This window comes from Ciconia boyciana, chromosome 14 (genome assembly GCF_034638445.1).
Source record: "Ciconia boyciana chromosome 14, ASM3463844v1, whole genome shotgun sequence".
NCBI classification, from domain to species: Eukaryota; Metazoa; Chordata; class Aves; order Ciconiiformes; family Ciconiidae; genus Ciconia; species Ciconia boyciana.
Window position 1 is genome coordinate 8,065,818 of NC_132947.1, and position 16,077 is coordinate 8,081,894.

The 16,077-nt window shown below is 40.9% G+C and overlaps 1 protein-coding gene across 3 annotated transcripts in view; it reads left to right on the plus strand.

Moving 5' to 3' along the window:
* The first annotated feature begins 1,855 nt into the window (after positions 1-1,855).
* Positions 1,856-16,077, plus strand: part of ZNF217 (zinc finger protein 217) — a 28,952-nt gene continuing 14,730 nt past the window's right edge. The window contains exon 1 of one of the 3 annotated variants that reach the window (XM_072879523.1): positions 1,856-2,005. The gene's annotated coding sequence lies outside the window, so the exon portion shown is untranslated. Of the gene's footprint in view, positions 2,006-2,404; positions 2,473-2,510; positions 2,674-16,077 lie in introns of those variants that run through there. The other 2 variants (XM_072879525.1, XM_072879524.1) reach the window with 2 other exon arrangements.

The following is a 16,077-nucleotide window of genomic DNA, read 5'->3' on the forward strand; positions in this document are numbered from 1 at the left end:
GCTTAAACTTGGGAGTGTTTGTGGGATCAGGTTTGGTCACATAGTACAAATTAGCGTGCAGCAAGTTACAAAGAAAGGTGAAGCTCTTGCAATACAGTGGAATATTTTGCATGCATGTATGAACACCTCGCTCAAAGACATCATACTGCAAAAAAATCACACTTAAAAAAACAACTGCAATTGCTCATTGTGCAGCAAGCCCTATATCAGTTTCCTCCTCTATCGATTCAAAACTCTCGGACCACTCAGCAGCGGGAGGACCAAGACGTAATGCCTGAAAACCTGTAAAGCAGCAGACTGAGGCAAAACCCCGTGGTCTTGGTTCACACAGCTGATTCACGCAGAGGTGGTTTAACTTTCAGGAAACTAGTAAGGGTGCATCATCTACCATCTATGACTAGCTAAAGGGACAGGTCTTAAACATGCATATTTTAAAAGTTCGGCCTTATCAGTTTTGACCTTCTTTTCATGAAAAGAATTCTGTTTCAAGTTAGTGTGAGGCAAGATTCAAATTTGCCAATAAAGATATTTCATCTTCCAGAATTACCTGGTAAGTGTATTACCATATTCTGTAATGTTTTTGATTAATCTTTATTTGCCGTGTAAGTGACCTAAATTTCAACCTGAGTGGTGCTGCTCATTTTAGACTGGGAGAACATTTTGAGAACACTTTAAAAAAAGCACATTAACCCCCCCCATATAATTTTAGTTGCAATTATTTTAGAAATGTCCTCCATTCAGCCAGGATGATTTTTATATTGAAGCAAATAAGCCCCTGGGTGTGATCTAAACCTACTGATGTAAACTAAACTGACTTTAGCAGGTCTCAGTGTGTCTTTGGGGAAAAACAAGAGACCACATGGAAACTCACCTCTTTCTTATCCATTTACTTGAAAAAGGTGCTAACCTCAGAGTCTAGCAGAGATTAAGCACTTTGCTAACGGTATTATAACAGTATTACAGTTTGCATTTAACTCCTCAGTTCCAAGTGGAATACTTGAAAAAATATTTGAAGTCTTTACTTAATTCCACTTCAGCGACCGTACCTCTAGAGAAGTAGCGCTTATGACTGTCAAATGCAAAATGTAAGAAATGCCCGGCCTTTTTTGGGTAGCGTCTACAGCAAATTGCGGCCTTTCCGTGTCGTTCCCCCGCTCGTGAGGCGGCATCCCCATGTGCAGGAGCCATTTCTGGCGGCGAGCTGCTCCGCCGCGGCCAGAGGTCACCGGCCTGCCGGCAGCACGACAGAAAGAGATGGTTCGGGCCATTCTGCCCCTCAACGACCCACCAAAGGAACCCGACGGGCAGTACTCACGACGTGCATTGTTTTATTTACATTTGCAAAGACGAGGCTATAGGAGCAGCCCAGACCGATCCGGCCCGTAATGGCCCCTGGCGGGTGCGCGCTTTACGTCAGGGCGATATAAGGCTCTATAACCGTCCTTGGCTGCGTGTTGTTATTCAGGGAGATAACCATCGCCCTGCATCACAAAACACAGAGGCCGCCGAGGCCTCGACCCGCCGCCGTTGCGGGGCCGCACACCGCCGGGGCCTCCCGCGGCTCCCCCTCGCACCGCGGCGGCACAAAGGGAACAATCGCCGCGTCGCCGCCCGGCGAGGCCGCGGCCCGCCGCCCCGAGGCGCTACCGGGCCAACCGGCGGGCCGGCAGCCGCCCCCCGCCCCGCTCCGGGACACGTTACTGAGCGCCGGGGCCGCGCCGGGCCGGGCCGGGCCGGGCCGCCCCTCGGCCCCGCGCCTCACGGGCCGCCCGCCCCGCCGGGGGGCGTGGCCTGCGCCATCGGGGGCGGGGTCTGCGCGGGGGGGCGTGGCCGAAGGCAGGGGCTGCCCGGGCAACAGCTGCGGCGGGAGCCGTTTACAAACAGTGCCCCGAGCGCCAGCGCCGCCGAGTCCGGGCTCCGGCGGCACCGCGGGCGGCCGCCCCCGCTCCCCTCCTCCCTCTGCCCCCACCTCAGGATGCCGGCCGGGGAGGCGGCTCAGGCGCAGGTGAGGGAGGGCTGGGGGTCAACTTCCAGGGGGCTCCGGCCCCCCTCCCCTCCTCCTCCTCCCCCTCACAGGGGGCACCTGAGGGAGGCGCAGCCCCCTTCCCCTCGGGGCGGTCTCTGCCGTGAGGGGCTGGTTGTGTGACTGACCGCGGGGGGGTGGGGGAAGCTGCCTTCCGGGACGTTTTGAGGGGATCTGGGGTACCCCCCCCCTTGTGAGGAGGGGGGGGGGTCAGGCAGGGCCGCCCCTCCGAGCAGGGCCGCCCCTCCCCGTGCTGGCCGGCGCCTGGGAGGCTGGCGAGGCGCACTGACCGCCCCTGGGAGAGAGGAGGAGGAGGAGGAAGGGCAGGTGTGTGGGGGGACGCGGCTCCCGGGGGGGGAGGAAGGGCCGGGGAGGGGGCCAGGTGTGTGGCAGCCGGCCCACCTCGGGCCGCCTCAGCCTCGCCCCCTCCCGCGGCGGAGCAGCAGCAGGTAACGAGCCCCTCCCGCCGCCCCCTCCCCGGGGGCCGGCCGGCCCGCAGCGCCCGCGGGCGGGCAGGGGAGCGAGAGGCAGCGGCGGGCGCGGAGAGAGAAACCCTTCCCTCGCTCCCTCCCACCCGTAAACTTCTCGTTGTCCCCAATTCCTTCTCCTGCCCGGGATCGCCTCCCCCTCCCCTGCTTCCCCCCGCGCAAGTAGGTGTCTCAAACTTCCATTGTATACCTGGGTATTTGCTTTTAAACACTCCAGGCGTCGAGCCTGGGTTTTGAGGGTGCTTTTCTGCCGGGTGGGGGGGGGGGGTGGAGCGGGAAGAGACTATTTCTTTGTGAGTCAAAGATGTTCCTGGAAGAAGGATTTGTAGTAAGTGGCTCACGGGGCGGAGGGGGGGGGTTGTTAATGAAAAGTTTATTGATCCGTTTTGCCAGTTTTTGTTTCGTTTACCTTTGTCTTCAAGACTAAACCCTTCCTGATAATTTCTTTGGCATCGTGTTTCTTTCTCTCTCTCTCTTTTTTTTGGGGTGGTTTTTTTTTTGTTAAGGGGAATAGGAAGTTCAGAAAATAAATAAATAAGCCTCAACTGACTTCTTAAGCAACAAAAGACGTTGCCAAGCAAGGACAATAAAATTCTAGAATACCTAGAGATTAGATTTCATTCCTGTTCCGTGATACCTACTGGACTTTCTGTTTCTGGGTGTGGGGTTTTTTTTTGTTTGTTTGTTTCCCACACAGAAAACCTGCAGCCAAAGTAAGGTCTGTATCTACTCTAATGAGCCATCCCATAAAATGTGCTGTGTGACTCCCAGTAAGTATTTGAATTGAAGTGTAATAGTTTTGAAGTGGTGATGAACAAAAATCTTTATGTTGCTTCATCTGCTGATGAAAGGCGTTTGAATTTGAAAATGGTTTAGTTTAGGGGTTTTGTCTGTTTAAAGGTTTTTTAAGGCAACAACATTTTTTTTTCATTTCCGAAATGACCTTGAGAGCTTTAAAACTACATCAGTTTCTACCAGTGGGTTTGAGGGGGAGGCAGTAGCAGAAGGATCTAGTGAAAATCGAAAATAGAAATAGGAACTGAAGTAGATGCAGTGAAATGTTTTCTTATAGAAGTATGTGAAAAGGGAAGTTTTTGTAAGAATGTGTGAAAAAGAAGAGAGGGAAATAACGCAGTTTCAGATGCAATGAGAGAGAGGGAGCATATCATTCTTCACATTTTATTAGGCCCTGAAATGCAGGAGTGATATGATCTGAAAGACACAGAAATAAAACGCCTAACTACAAGTTGAATAGCAGGCATTGACTTGCTGACCAATGCTTACATGCTTGTTGGTTGGTGGGGGCTGGTTTTGTGTCTGCAAAGGTATCAGAGCACAGTGCTATGACAATGGCTTGCAAATGCTTTAACGCCATGTTTTATTGCTCTTAGGAGCTCTTATTAACTGTAGGTTTGGGAATACGACTAAGACTTTAATTTGTGATGTCCACACTAAGGTTTAAGCGTTTCCTTGGATAATATAAAAGGACAGTTTCAAATAAGTAGGATAAACTGCATTCTTTGGCAGAGGGGGAGGGAAGAGGGAAAGGGTGGAGGAGGCTTTTTTTTTTCTTCCCCTTTACTAGTTCTGTAACTGAGTCAATATTTTAAGATCTGTAGCAGGAATGTGGCTTTGTGATCACTAATCTTTCTGTAACACATTTTTTTAATGAGCAGTGTTGTAATTCTGTGCAAAATATTTGGATTTTATATCTCACAGCTCGTTCTTGAAAGCAGTATGAGTTTTCAAGTTTTGTCTTTAAGTTTTTAGGATGATGAATATGAAAACCAAATAAGTTCAGAAACATGGTTATTACAGTGATTATTGATTGGCTTGGCCTACAGCCAGGCAACTCTTCTGCATGCACCAGAGTTGGTGATTTAAATTCTATAGATTCTTTTTCATATGTTAGCCTTTTTGAATCGTTAAACAGTATATATAGCTATTTAAGAACAGGAGATCAGTTTTTAGTTAAGGCTGTTCAATTATGTCTTCATCGCTTTGGAGTTGGTTGAATGACTTGACATGAGATTAAGCACAACAAAAGAAAAGGCAGGGGAACAACAGCTGCCTTCCAGTACCAAAGCACTAGTATTCTTAGCAGTTAGGCATTTTACCTTTTAGTGTTACGTGGTGTCAGGTTTAAATTTTAATATTTATATTCGTGTTTACAAGAACCTTAGGCATTCTGATAAAACATCAGACACTCGAATCGTGGATATTCGTGTTTTGGGGTTGTTTGTCTCTTGCATTTTTAAGAAAATTATCTGAAGATCTGATACTGAGGAGTGAATTGATCTCATTAACTTTTCAGACAAAAGTAGCAAACAGTCACCACTAGTTTGTACTTGTTTAGTTACTGTGTGGTAAGAACTTTAAGGTGTGTCCTTAATGGCAACTGACGATTCTTGCTGCGAAGCCTTGTTTATTTTAGGTAGATGTTTTATACAGAATTTCCAGTGGGACAAATTACTACACTGGCTGCACTTATTCTTTCTGAAGACTGGCTGTAAGCATAAGAGAATAATTTTGCCATGCTGCAATCAGTATATATTTTTAAATTGAAGCCATTAAGTTTTGCTGTGTACTTTGAGGCTTTTCCTACTTCCTTTGTTTAAACATTCTTAAACAGTGCATATCATATCTGAATTTAAAACATTCATATGGCACTGTTGGGGCCGAATTTAAATTTAAAATGAGTACCTATGTCCTTGTTGATCAAAATAGAAAAAACATTTCTTTAAATAAGTGGCTGTTTTCTGGTTTTGAATGTGGTAAGAAGGCTATATTTGTATCTTGTAAACAAAGTTTCATATTAAGTAGTCTTTAGAGAATGGCTTCCAGGCTTTGGATTAGAGGATTTTTTTTCTGTTTTTTTCATTTTAAGTGAATAATGTTTTTTGGTTTTGCTTTGTTTTGGTAGGGGTGGGGAGAGCAAGTTTTAGGGTAAGGGCTAGAAGGAGGAAGATAATAAACTTTAGCACCTTTTATCAGACTGTCTTACACAAAAGGTTACTTCATTTTGGTTTCCCCTTTCATTAGATCACACTCAAAAATTCCTTTTTGAGCACTTATTTCTAATCTTCAGAACGTATCTTCTCCTTACTACTATATTTTCATTTAGAACTATGTTGATAGATTAATATTACGTTTTATATGAACAAAGTGCTAAGTTATTACTGTGATCAGGGGGAAATAATTTTAAAAGGGAACTGTGGGTTTCACTTAAACTTTCAAAACGGTGATTACATTAAAGTTTTAGTTACAAAAATCTGAGAGTTTTTAATTAAGAAGCTCTGGGGAAATGTTAAGTGAATTTTAACTTCCCTTTGTTCTTTGGGACTATTTGTTGTCCCAGCTCTTTCTAACCTGAATCTTGATTTGGAATTCATTGTCCTAGTAAAAGATTCCATACACTGTATATGTAAATACACTCCCTCTTTCCTGTGTTATGAAATGCTGTAACTACCGCTGGCATATGGAAAGAACAGTCCCCCCTTCCCTAAGGTAAAATGGGCTAAGCTTTCTTTTCTTTGCAAGAAGCTGAAAGAAGAGTTTGACCTTTGAACTCACCCTCACACTTCCACACTGCTTTCAGGATGATTAAATAACCAAGGATATTTGCCTGTGTCTTATGCTTATTTATCTCACTTAAAATGTTCTAATACTTAACTGTTGAGGTATTGTCTTTAAATATAGCAAGACAGTACATTTCGGTTACAGCAGGGCTGCCATTTGCCAGCTCAGCCCTCTTATTTTTGAGACTCTTGATTTAGAACATCAGTGTTCCAATCAGATGCTCTTTCCACATCTCATAACTACATTAATTTCAAACTGCTGTTTACTTTTAATGGACTTTGGGTCATTTCTGATGACCCTTGACCCCCTTTTTTAAGGTGACTTTAGTAACAAAAAAGTTTTTCTTTCTGGTGCATTAATACGATCAGGGGATTCTGCTGACTACTGTATGCATGCTTTTAGAGAGATGTGACTCATACCACAAGAGATTTGCAACTGAATACAAAAGTAAGGAAAAGGATATGACCAAGCTGTGTAAGATTCTCAGTATGTGTTGGATTTTAGGATTAGAAAAAACAAAGACACTTTTCCAGCCTAAACTTACCTAGGTTTTTGTGCACCTCCAAACAGAAAGCTACTCTCAAAACGATTTGCTTCTAGAAATCAACTTTTTTCAGTGAAATTCACAAATAATCTTTTGTTGCTGATGAAAACTTGTTTATGCCAAACCTGGGTGTATGTCGGTGGGAAAAAAATATTAAAACTACTGCTGTCATGATCATATGACTTTGGTCAGAGCATAGTTTATAGCTTATCATAAATCCAGCTCTTTTGAATCTTCCTCCTTAATTTTTTTTTTTAAGGGGGACAGTAAGTTAAGTGGTATAAGAACAGACTTTCAGTTTCAAAGTAAAACAATGTATGTCCTGGGAAAAAATGAGTTACAAATCAAAAATATAGGTGACACACTTGTTTTGAAATACAATGTCTTTGAGTTTATTGCCAAAGATGGAATTGGTTATCAGACTGCCTTGAGAATTTCAAAAGAAAGTACAAGAGGAAATGTGGTTAGAATATGCAGGAAAATCTGTGTAGATCAGTGTGACTTAAAGATTTGAGCAGAAACCCATCCAAGTATAAGTGAATAATTGACTGGATAGTGATTTTCTATGTGCTAAAGATTTTATGTAACTAAAAGTATCAAAGTCTGAGTTTGTTTATGCGCAATGGGTACACTTGCATTTGTCAGTGTAATAAAGTGAGTGCAGTTTACCTCTGACATAAACTACATACGGGAAATTAAAGGCCTTTGTATTGTGCTTACACTTTATAATGATAGCTGAGAACTGGTTGGGTGAAATCCTTGGGGTTATGTCAGCCTCCCCCTCTTTTGGTACACAGGTAGGAAGAAGGAAATCAGATGTACTCCAAAGACTATGATGTTTAGTGCATTGTAAGGAAAATGTATGTAAGGGTCATCTGGAGAAGCCACACTTTCTGTTTAGCTTTAATGTTTGTTTCTAATATTTTTTTTCTTATGGTAGTAAAATTTGTGTATGAAACTACTGCCTGTTTGAAAGGTCAGTTGGATGTTGATGCTAACTCTCCTTTCTAGGACAGTTTGTCACTGTGAAGCCCAGTATGTTGGATGGCATCATCACATACATCCCTTCAGTCCACTAGTGTGAGATAGTGTAATGCTAGGCAATTGAAAAGGTTTTAGTCTCTATCAGTCTATGTGGGTCTCTGGAAGATCTCCCACCTGCATGGAAGAAAGGAGGCAGCTATTTGAAGTGTCTATTTCTAGCACTTTTCTATTTTAGTATCTTCAGATGCTAGTTCAGGGGATGACTTAAGTAGAAGTAAATGTCTTTCCCCTGGACTGTGCACCTTTCTCCATCTTTCAAGACTGATTTTTGCAAATAACATAATTGTGGATATGTTTGAAAGTGACAACTTCAAAGTCTGTGCTCTGCAGAGGGGAGGGATAAGAAGTTGCTACTTTTTCTTCCAAGGTACAGGGGTACAGGGGTTTGAGCTGTGTTGGGTAAGAGTTAGATTCGGAGTTGAAATCAGGTGAGAGCACTAGGGAAGATTAATGACCTTAACAAAGTGAACTGTTTGGAAGTGACTACTTCTCTCAAATTCACGAATAGTAAAAGAATCTCTTTTCCTGTTATTTCACCCATGCTGCCCAAAGGGATGCAACTGGCCTATTATTGCTACAGAGGATCTCCTGGCTCTTGAGTAATAAGGAATTAAGTCTAATTTAGTAAACTCTGAATTTACCACTTCTTTGTAGTTGTGGCCACTGGGAGACCTAGCATCCTTCTGCCAAGAAGTAAAAAAGTCAAATTTGCTTTTCGGGTCTCTGAAAATATCTTCTTTCAAACAAAAACCAAGACTAAATGTATAAGGCAGTCTATGTAAGGTGAGACTGACTGAACAATAAAAATATATCACTCACTCCAAGAGAGTCTTTACCTGCTGTGGAGGGAACAATAAACTGTTTTGTAAGGTAAGGGGTCATTGCCAGTTTAAGTGCATGCAACTTCTTGATTTAATGAAGTTGCATCATCTTATAGCAGTGGTGAAATGTGTCCCAGACTTACTTAAAATAGGATCGTTCTTGTGTCTTTCAGCCTTTCTACAACAGGTATTTGCCACTTCATGTTGTCTAAAGTACACTTTGGTTTTGTGGTTCCTGAGAAATTCTCTCCTAATCAGAAGGAAAAAAAAAGGAGGAAAAATCTGACTGTTAGAGCAGTCCTTCTGAACTTTAAAAGTCAATACTTATTTGTAGCACTTCCTCCTTTAATGCCAAGAATTAGTCTCTTTTATATTTGCTCTTGCTCAGTGGAGGAAAAACATGTGCAAAATGATGCAAGCTTATATGTTCTCTGCTTTAAAAGGAATAATTACATCTTTTGATAGAAGAGGCATTCAGTCCACTGAGGAGACACATTCAGCTCATCCATCCTCTGCCAAAACACTGTTAGACATATAGCCTTAAAGAAAAAGGGACTCCACAGGAAAAGGTTTTTTAGAGAAAGGATATCCTTTGTTTCTATTAGGATAGATGTCTGAAATGGGGGAGGGAGTTTTCCTAATATTGTTCATTATTAACTACTAGTTATTTTCCACTGGTGATTAAAATCCTGTTTGCTAGACTTCAGGGGGAAAATGACTTGCATGTGTGTCTGTCTTATCTGACTTCAAAAGAGCTTTCAATAGAAATCTTTCTAAAGTGTTTGTGGAGAAATGCCTGGATAATAACATTCTTGCATTGTGGTGTATGTGTTTCTGTTTCTTCAGTTCTGTTTTTATGAATTGTCTTAGTATCATTGCATTGGAAAGCTCTGTGGTGGTGTTAGAAAGGACTGTAACTGAGGAAAACAGAGTAGCCTCTCTCTTAGAGGGGATAAAAAGATAAGCAATGAAAACCCCTATAAGAGTTTAAGTTTAGGATAACTTTGAAAACTTCAAGCCTGAAGGGTGACTTAAGTCATCTAACAAGGGGACTTAAGTTTGCAGATTTACGGAGTGGAAATTCCAAGTTGGGGTCATCTTTTATCTTTTCAACCTGAATGTCTTTGTTTTGATCTTTCCTGCAACTGAAACAAACAATGTTCTTCCTTCCCTCCCTCCCCCTAAATCTCCATTTCCTTTAAAGGTACTCATATTAGTTCTTTATCAGACTAAATTGTTAACAAACTTTATTCAAGTACATTTTTGTACTTGAACACTTGGCATAAAACCATGTGTGGATGAGAAACGATGTTAGGTGTACTCACATCCTCCTCCATTAACAAAGAAATACACTGAGAAGTTGTGTTAAAATGATATACTGTTAAAAGATAGAAGGGAGTAGCTCTTCCCTTCCCTAGAAAGCAATAGAATGCACAGTAATGCAGAGTAAGTTATTGCCTTCATGTAGTGTTATGAAGAAAAGCTGACTCTCCTGCTATTCTGCAAAATAATGTTTTATCTGTGCTTTTACAGCTTTCCAGTGTTTTAACTGAAGTCATAGGCAGATGGGCAGTTGTACTTTTTCAGAAATAAGGTCACAGTCTATGCAGCAAAGAGTGTTGTCTTCCCTAGATTTAGGGCCTATCCTTCCCGCAAATTGGGGTAGGCAAGACATTTCGGCCTAACACAGGAAAACACCTTATTGCGTGAGGTGTGACATGTATGTGTTTCTTCTCAAATGGAGAAAGGAAGTTAAGTGGTTGCCATAAAAACCCTAATACCTGTAGAGACAAACTTGAAATTTCATGCTGTGGATGTTTGGAAATCTGACTAGTGTTTCGGAGCAATTGGTGAATTAGAACCCCACAATGACACTTTGCTTCACTTTCTGCCCAGACATAGGAGCTGGGGAATGCCACAGCACACCAGTACTGCTCATACAATGGAGCCATTGTCACTGGTGGGTTCTGCAAACACTGCACACACAACCTAGGACACTACAGGTACTATCTTGAGAGTTTGGAGCTCTTGAATATTGTTAGCAACTACTTGGGGATGGTATTTCTGCTTAATATCCTCTGTATGTACTAGGTGTGGTGCAACTGGCTTAACTTTATGCAATGATATATAAGTATTAAAAAAAAAAAAGAGGTGCTCTAAAAAAGCTAAGTTCAGCCTCCCCTCAGACTTTTATTTGAGAATTTGAACTTGTATTTATGGATGAGCTACCCTGCCTATGATCGATATTATACCTCAATATAGATGTGCCCAGACAAAATAGATAGTATCCAGAAGATAGTTTTTATTTGTGGTCTCAATGAGGAAAAAGTGATGTTAACTGGTTCATTTTATTTATGTTCATCAAATAGAACTGGAACAACTATTCTGAAAAAGCAAAACTTTTAGACGGAAATAAAAAGAGGTGTTTAAATAGCTTGTGGTTTCCAATAAGCAATCAGCAGTATAAAATCTATTTCATAGTCAATGCCAAAGAGCAACAACCTGTTCTGAGGTGTAAACATACCAAGAGAAAAGAATGTTTCACGTAAAATGACTCTTAATATCCTGAAACTTCTTGAAACATGAGGAAAACGGATTTTTTTTTTTTAAGTGGAATTGAGTGGTACATGGAAGTTTCCCAAGTCAGATAGACACAGTAGTAATTAAGGTAGTCAATTCGCAGCAGCTGGCTTTCTGGGTTTTTGAGTGTGGGTTTCTTGTTCTTTGCTGGCACTGGATTATGTAGGACTTGAAACCCTGCGGAACGTTAGTAGGATAGTGAAAGAAACTGGGCATCTGTTAAACAGTGATAGCTTTGCTACTGGCCTTGAATTTAAGGATCTGCTAACAGTTTGTTGAGGTAGTTATGTCTGAGTACGTATCTTACAGAAAAGTAACATAGTATCATATACTTAGTTGTAACTCTTCTAGTTTTCTCACTTCTGTTTTTAAGAAAGTGTTGCAGCAACTAGGTTAACTTCTGTAATTGTTCCAGCTTGCTTTTTACAGTTTAACAATAGTTTTGCTAGCACAGAATTAGCGAGGTATAGTTGTTTTTCCTGATACTAGCTGTGCAACTTTTATTCCCAGTGCTCTGTGGTGTTTAAAGTGGGAAATTCAATGGTTAGACTCTGCTATTCTCTGAAAGGTGTGTCTAGAGTTTTTATTACATATTCATGGCAATTTTGAAATGCAGGAAGTAGAAATGCAATAAAATTACTACCGATAGGTCATTTCCCAAAGAAATCTTTGAGACGGTAATATGTTGTCTTTGGTTGTTTAATTTAATAAAAATAAATTAAACTTCTCTACAGGCACTTAATTAAAATTTTCTGTTTTAATAATCCATTTATATGCAACAGCTTTTTGGTGTGGTTCTTAGGTTGTGTGGCAAGTGCAATGAAAACAAGATGTTCTCATCTGTCCAGTTCAATCTTTATTTATACATGTTTTGTGGTGTTTATAAATATAATGGGTATCGCTGCAAACCTGTTGAAATATTTGACTAAAGGCTGTATAGCCAAACATGACTCAGTTGTGAACTAAAGTTTGCTAAATGCTCAGGTTCTGGACTGTTGGAAGAATAAAGTACAATAGATGGCATCCTGCAGTTGAGAAGAATTTGCCCCTTCTGGACAGACCACTCTAGGAAATGTCCAGGTGTGCTGAGCAAGGCAGGTTCGTCCTGGCCTGCTCATTCACCTCAAGGCAGTTGCAGCAACCACTGGAACATGTGGGCCCTGGACTCTGGTGTGAGATGCACGTTGACATTTACAAGTGGATAGGGGAGTCAGAAGTCAAGATTTCTTGACTCATTTTATTGTGAGGAGGGATAGTAATTCTTTATTTTCAACCTTGAGTTAATCTGTAGCAAATTGATCTCCTTTCAGCTATTGGAAAGACTTCCAGTTTTGTTCTGTTCCTTTACTCAATATCTCTGACTGATACTGGTGTTTCGTGTGTGTTCTTTTGTCTTCTGAAAGTGAAAGACAACAGAAGAAACCCTAGGTACTGTATTTTTTTGTTGAGCTAATATACAGACCTTCAGCCATGGATAGTTACAGTGCTCATCAAAACTGCAGGTTGTCCACTTTCCCAAGGAAGCAATAGTACAGACTTAAGGCAACTCTTGACAGTTTTGCTGCTCCCTACAGGGTTTTGAATAACAGGAATGTAATTAATCAGCATTTTTGGTCCTCAAATCCAAGGCATAATATCTTCACTAGGAAGAAGGGTTTTGTTAATAATGGATAAAATCCTAGTGTGGATATTTGGTTTGTAGTTTTAGCATGTGTTAGCAAGTCTAACCAGTGAGACCATAAAATCATGCCTACTTGTAAAAGCCATATATCTAATCAGAGTGAAGTGTGTAATCACCAGATACAAAAATAAAACTAGAGCTTTGTAGCTCACCTTCTGACTTTAGTAGTATTATCTTTTTTCTTCTCAGTGTAAATATAATTGTCTAGTTGCATCTGCAGTTTTCTTCAGAAATGCTACTTGTGGTTTTTTTTCAGTCTATAGGTACTATCTCCTGCATATGATGGTATATCCAAGAACAATAGTTGCCTGAACTGCAAATAGGCATTTCAGATTCCTAAAACAGGAATATCTTGCTCTGCTTTGCAATGCTGCCTAGAGGATGAGCTGTGGCCAGTTTTTTCAAAAGTGTTCAGAGCCTTCTATTAAAAACTGAGAGTTTGAAAAGTATTCAGCAGCTAACACAGGTTGGTGGAAGTGTGTAAAGTGTTTTGAAGAGCCATGGAAGAAGTCTCCAAAGGGCTTGTTCAAACCTATTGATACCTAATAAAATTTGGATCTAAACTCCTCTCATGATCCATGTGTTAAAGTTATAAGTTCTGTATTTATATGTGCAGTTGTGAGGACAGGTTTAGTAATGTCTGCTTTGATGCGTTTAAATGAGATGATATTGAAACAGACCCATTTTTCAAAGGGCTTACCAGAGAAAATGTTATTGATTGATTGAGGTGGATTTTTCATACATCAGTGACCAACCTAGGGCCTTCCCTGGATTTGATCTATACCTGTTCCTTAAATTCTAATAAACCTTTAAGCATGTGGTTTTTACAAAATGTTTGTATTATCCTAGGTTAGGTTTGAGTAGAACCGTGTGTGGTGGTCCCTGTTACAAGGGTGTCTCTTCTACCCTCATCCCAGAATGCTGTGGAGGATAGGGTATTGAGTGTGGATTTCTGCTGTTTTCCATCTGTTTTCTCTCTGCAGTGACTTAATTCTTGTTGCTTCTATTGTGTATATGTTGTAATGCCACAAAGTGGGAAGCGTAATAAAGCGTAATCGGCTTTTTCTGTATTTGTAGACACTAGCAAGGAAATAGTTGATGACAAATCTCAGCAATTCAGTACATGGGACTTTAGGCACTCTGGCATTTGGCTCAGTCTTCATACCCCAGAAATGTCTCTGGGCTTTTTGTAGGATGATTCTTATACCTATTACTGCAGATCGCTTACCTGTGGCTCTGAACATAAATGCATTAAACTCTTAAGTTTGTTTAATTTTAACTCACCTGGATATTCATTACTGGCGTTCAGGAGTCTTTCAAAGTTGCTGTTCATTTTTGGTTTGCAAATAAATTATTCTCAGGCAGATAGTCACCATTTATGCACATGAGCCTTGCCGCAGCATGTTATCCAGTTGTGTAAAAAATACCTCTTAAAACTACAGTAGAAATAGAATAAAACGGCAAGTTGAAACATGAAGTAAAACATGCTAGCCAGCATCCTTTGATATGTTTTTCCTCATGTTTTGTAAAAGGGAAAGCTTTTTGAATACTTCAACTTCAAGCTTTTGTTATAGTTTCTCCACCTGCCTATAGGGGGTGAGTGAAAGCCAGAAAGTCAAAACTGAATGGGGAAGGTAGAAAGGCAAAAGCAAAGGCAGCAATAGAAGCAATTCAGAAGTGTCGTACCATGGACTGAACCTGCCTATTGCAAAAGATTTTTGAGTCATTATGCAGAGGGGAAGTGTTAATCATGGCAGTGATAAAACTGAAAATGGGGATAAAGGGCGTAGTTAGAAAAGAGACTTTGGCTGCGGAAAATCCATGTTTTATTGATATCAACCTGATAGCCAGTGGCTTGTTCCCTCTTACACTCTCTACCCTACCCCTCAAGATCCCTCCATTCATGTTTAACTTAGTATATGATGAGTCTTTGGCCCAGTCCTGAAACAACTTGGGTTTAATAAAAGCTAGAAGCTTCTTGTTGTTAGATTTGACCATTGTCTAGACCTGGATTAGAGGACTGGACAATGAAGACACTAAGCTCTGGAGATACAGAAAAAAAATGGAAGACCAGCAACTGGCAACAATAATTTTATTCTGTATTGGCATTCTGATGGGTTTTTTTACACATCTTCATTAGGCTCCAGGATCTTGTTGTCTGCGTGATGGTGGAAAAGGAGCTGCTAACTTTTCAAATTAAAACCAAAGAGTACTCTCAGGGCAAGGCTGTAGTGCAGTGAGTGAATAAAGAGCTTGAGATGTTGGATCTATTACTCCTAGAAATGTGTTGTCATGTTTCCTTTCCCAGGTGGTTATCTTGCCTGGGCTTGATTGTTCTGTGGTAGGTAAAGGTATCCAAGATAGTTGAAGGCATCATATCAAACCTTGGGTCTATAGATAGTTGCCTTTTGGCTTCAGCTGGTTGAAGGTCCTGTCCCATGAACCTCCCATGGCTGTTAGACATAGTGGTTCTGCCAGCAGGTGGCCTTATGGGAGTGTTATCTGCAAACTTGTTTGGGCCACTGAACTGTAAAAACAGTTCGAGTTTTGGTGGCTGATTTCGACTGAAACGGTTTAAGATTTAATGGCTTAAGACCACCTTTTTCTGTCTACTAGTACTGCTGATCAGAAAAGGCTGGAGAAAGTAACCTCAGCTGCATAGATAGCCCTATCTTTACCTGTTACAACGACTTGTCATGGAAATCGCTGTAGCCTGAACTATTACAGGATTGTGTTTGAATTGCTACCCTTTCTTTGGCTGAAATGAAACAAAATGTTTCCATTTTTTTTCCAAATAAAAGCAGGGCAGAGGTGGAAGTTGAGATTAATTTTAAAACCCTACTTTGCCCATACTGTCTTCTGCTATAAGACCTATAGAGCATATTGTATTTTGAGGCATATTAATTCATGTAATGTGAATAACTGGCCAGCTGTCTTTTATGAAGTAATTTCTGAAAGTTTGAAGTTTGAGTCAAATTTTGAATGCATTCTTTTTATTAGATGTTCATGTGTTTGGAAACGTGCCTCATCTCAGAATGATTCCTCTTCAATTTATATGGTCTTGTATTAGTTTGGTAGACTTTTCCTTTATCCAAAAATTTGATCAAGCAGAGTCCTGAACTCCACAATACTATAATTTGACAGCCCAAAGAATGCTGGCCATTAATTGCTGCTAGCAGACCTTAACTCTTATAGACTTAGAGATTTAAATCGGAGTTGTGATCAACTATATTATAACCCTTTTTAATCTTGTGGAATTTAAACCTTCCCTTTTGGGTATAATCAATAAAACACTTATTTGTTGCATGCAATTTGAA